Below are 3,716 nucleotides of genomic sequence, written 5' to 3'. Positions count from 1 at the left end.
CAAAATGATCTCCAGACCGGTAAAATTAGAAATGGTGACTGTAGAATTACCATTGAAATGGTGTAAATCACACATCCAACACTGAGTGAGAAAGAAGGGTGTGGATTAACTTCTGTTATACCACCCAAAATGGAAGGATGAATAAAATGGGGTGAGGAAGCCTTCAGTTCTTCTCCTCTCCTGAAGGCATTGACTCAGTAGTGGTGCAGTCCCATGGGTACTGGACATCCACCAATATCTTTGAAGAAGTTTCCAGCATTGCACATACCTGAGACAATACCTCCACAGAAAAGCTGAACCCTTCCAGGTGCTGCTTTTCCAATAGGTCTAAGTGTGGTGTGAGTCCTCTGCAGCCTCTCACAATGTTAGGATTTTCCATTGTCTGAAGGTTCTTCCATTGTCCGAATCCTCTGGACCTTTCCAACCATTTCTTCCTAACCTTTCTCTAATATCATTGTGGCTACAGCGAGCAGTGCAAGGGCTTTGTTTCACTCCACAACCAACAGCTGTTAAGTTTACTGCCTGTGTTAAAGACTGGTCTGAATATTTCTTACAGAGCTGGTACAGTTCACCATCTCAACGTATGGACTGTGAGAGACACTGTCAGCATCAGCACAGATCAATGACATTAATAAAATCGTAGCTACAGTTTCTTTTTATTGGTTATTTTAATACTCAGTCTCTGATATTACAGAAAATTAAAGTTTCTCATTGGAAAATCTGCATCTGCAACTATAAAGCTTCATTATTTTTTAACCATTTTAATCCATTTTTATATCCTCTAGTCGTAAGTCACCCGGTGGAATTGAACCACTTCCATTGAAGAGGCTGGAAATCAGGGAGCTGCGAGCGGCTCGTTACAGAGAGAGAGAGAATAATGTTCAATGTTATACCGGCCATCGCGTATAGCGGGTAAATTGAGCAATCCAGGTGAAAGCGGTCAAACCAGTGCAAAAGATTGTGGAAACTCGAGCATAATTTACGTCAAGCGTAAATCGAGCTTTCCACGATCTTTAACATTTTAAAAAACATTCCAGCCGAAGATGGCCACGCACCAAGATCGAAGGAATGAGGATAGCGAGTCCATTTGCGGACGTTCAAGGAGGGTTTTCAAATTGAGCTCGTTTACATAGGCACCCAGGCACTAGTGGGCACGATTTAATAGGTTTTACATCTTAAAAATACTTAAATTACTAAAAATATGACTGGTGTACAACAATGAAACTAATACATGGTTCAGTATAGTTTTTAAAGTCATTTTCAGTCACTTTAAATCAGGTTGATCACAGGTGAAAGACTTATTAAAAATGCTTATTTTTTGTGTAACATCCATTTTCAGCTGTATTAATAAAACTGCACCATGTTACCACTCTTAAATACATCAATGAATGTTTTTTAATGCAAAAAAAAAAAACTGATTACATTCTACTACACTGACAGATTGCACTGGTTCTTGGAAAATTTAACATTTGCGAATATTCAAACATATTTTAGCAGAAACTTGAACTGTAAGCTGTCCAGTGCAATTTCAAGCGCAATTTGTGCCCAAAGCAGAAACTCGACCCCGCTGTGTGTAGTTTCAGCTGGGAAAGTCAGCGTTGACCTAGATAGAAAGGCGTAATTCACAAAGAGCACTTAGATATTCTTCATTGTCACAATCAAACTCCAAGGCCTTTTCACAGCACTCAATAGCTTCACACTCCTCCCCATCCAGCTGGTGCAGTAACCCAAGAACACCAAAGGCCTTGCTGTCTCTGGGATTCCTGTCACGTTGTTTTGTTGCAATCTTTCTCAAGTTTTCACGACACAATTCTTATTCTCTTGTGCCACGTTGGATTTTAAGTCCTTCCAGAAAATGGGTGATGGCTTTTGATTCAGATCTTTTATTACGCAGTTCAAATAACCCAGCCTGGAAATATATTGCCTGCTTATTATCAGGATGAATATCCTCTAATTTCAGAAGATCGCTGTAGATCTGCTCTGCTTTGAGATTTTCTCCATTTAATGAACATATTCCTGCAAAATCCAGTTTTGCTTTAATAAAAGTTAATGGGCAGGGCTCAAATGCATTTTCAAAATGATACTTACATAGTTTGATCAACTCAGCTTTCTGTTGAAAAGCAGGATTGCGAGGGGTTTTGCTGCCTGGATTTTTGATCAGTTGAAATATTTTTTTCTGTAACACACACCTATTTGGTGGTGTAAGAAGGTAGAGTTTGGGCTAATTTCTAATGCTTTCTTCAACAGCCCCACAGCATTTTCCACATGTCCTTCTCTTCTCAAAAATTTTGCTGCATAACGAAGTACATGTGGAAGGTCAGGGGACTTCTGCAATGCTTGTTTAACTAATTTGTGAGCTTCTCCCTGTTTTAGTGCCAACAGCACCATGGCAAAAGACTTGTCTGGATCAAGCTCCAGCACACGTTGCAACTGCTTCACTGATTGACTGGGTTCACCACTCTCTGGGGTACCAGAAAACCCTTCCAGATGAAACAGAGCAGTCGCATAACCCATATTCCATTCAGTGTCGTCAGGATCTTCCTCCAGAGCCTTTTTAAAACATTCCTTTGCCTCTTCATAGTATTTCCTTGTAGATTTCAACAGTGACCAACCCTTCTCCCCGTATACTTCAGGTATCAGTGCTGTATACCGAGAGCCATTAGTAAATCGTTTACAGATCATCTCCAGCTTGTCGAGGTAGGACTGGGCCTCTGTCAGTTGTCCCATGTGATAATATACCCAGGCATAGTTTCCATAGGTGATGATGCTTCTTCTTTCAAATTCATGTTCATGATTCTCCCTCAGAATCTTTTCAGCTTCCTTTAAGTTTTGAATTGTCTCTTCACAGTTGCCTTGCAGACAGCATATGAAAGCAAGTTGGTTGTGTGGCATGGCCTGATATTTCACACCAGTCTGTATTGAATCTTGCATTCTTTGCTTCATATCGTCCAAGTCAATGTTTTCTTTCTGTGGGCCCCACGTGAAGTGACATTGAAGCTGATCGAGCTTCTATTTCAACAAATCCTTCTGTGCGTTGCTGCAAGAGAACAAAATCTTTCCTAATCCATCCTACCTGCAACTGTACCTCGTTCATTTTGCATTTTTGATCCTTGTGATTAATTCCAACGCTGGCCTTTGACTATCACTAGATGTACAGCAGAGATATTTACCAATGGTACATTATTAATTGTAAGAAAAACATTTTGCAGGCTCTCTGCTGAATATTGTTGGCCTTGTTATTCGAGCATCAGCAGGCCTTGTCTGAAGATTGCCTAGCCTCGGGTGACCATAATCCACGTTTTCTGGGGACTGTCCCCAGGTTAGGTACTGCGTCTCCGGGCAAACAATGTACCCGGAAGAGTCCCCCGTTCTGGAAAATATTCCCCAAATAAAATGTTGAGTGATTATAATTGGTTATCGCAGGCGAAGCTGATGTTTAAAATCAACAACCTTGGTCATCACATGCTGGTGGCGCCGTCCACTATGTCATCAAACCAGGGGTGACTGATGATTGATGGCGCAACTGACCAATCAAAGCAAGGGAATTTGAGCTGCATCTATGGCATGAATAAATTAGACGAATAGAGTGCGGGCAGTAGAGAGAGGAGGGATTATCCGGTGAAAGACGCAGGGTTAGTGGGTGGTGTATTTGTGAAAGAGCTGAGTAAGAATGGAGAAAAGACAGCGCGCCAAATTTAAGAAAGTAACTTAATTTA

The 3,716-nt window shown here is 41.0% G+C and overlaps 1 pseudogene; it reads right to left on the bottom strand.

Annotated features, from left to right (window-relative positions):
- Positions 1–271: 271 nt before the first annotated feature.
- LOC147081991 (interferon-induced protein with tetratricopeptide repeats 5 pseudogene) lies at positions 272–3,124 on the bottom strand (annotated as a pseudogene).
- Positions 3,125–3,716: the final 592 nt, after the last annotated feature.

This window comes from Somniosus microcephalus, unplaced genomic scaffold (genome assembly GCF_052327205.1).
Source record: "Somniosus microcephalus isolate GS21.2 unplaced genomic scaffold, FLI_Smic_1.0 scaffold251, whole genome shotgun sequence".
Lineage (NCBI taxonomy): Eukaryota > Metazoa > Chordata > Chondrichthyes > Squaliformes > Somniosidae > Somniosus > Somniosus microcephalus.
Note: the sequence above shows the minus strand (reverse complement) of the source record. Positions and strands in the feature narration are given on the sequence as shown.